We start from the raw sequence: 211 nt of genomic DNA, 5'->3' as shown, positions 1-211 counted from the left end.
TCTGGTGACTTCCCAAGCTATCCTAATGTTTGGCTTCAATTTTTAGGAGAAATATTTAGGTGTTTCCTCCTGTCGATTTTATTATTTAGGGCTTACATTTGTGTGAAATGATTACACAAATAGCCTGGACGATGTGAGGGTTTACGGCGTGACAAACGACAACCTCGGAATCCTAAGACGAGTTAGGGCTTATATTGTATAGCAGGGCTAT

The sequence above is a fragment of the Phalaenopsis equestris genome, unplaced genomic scaffold (genome assembly GCF_001263595.1).
Source record: "Phalaenopsis equestris unplaced genomic scaffold, ASM126359v1 Scaffold000001, whole genome shotgun sequence".
Lineage (NCBI taxonomy): Eukaryota > Viridiplantae > Streptophyta > Magnoliopsida > Asparagales > Orchidaceae > Phalaenopsis > Phalaenopsis equestris.
This window is presented reverse-complemented; position numbering follows the sequence as displayed.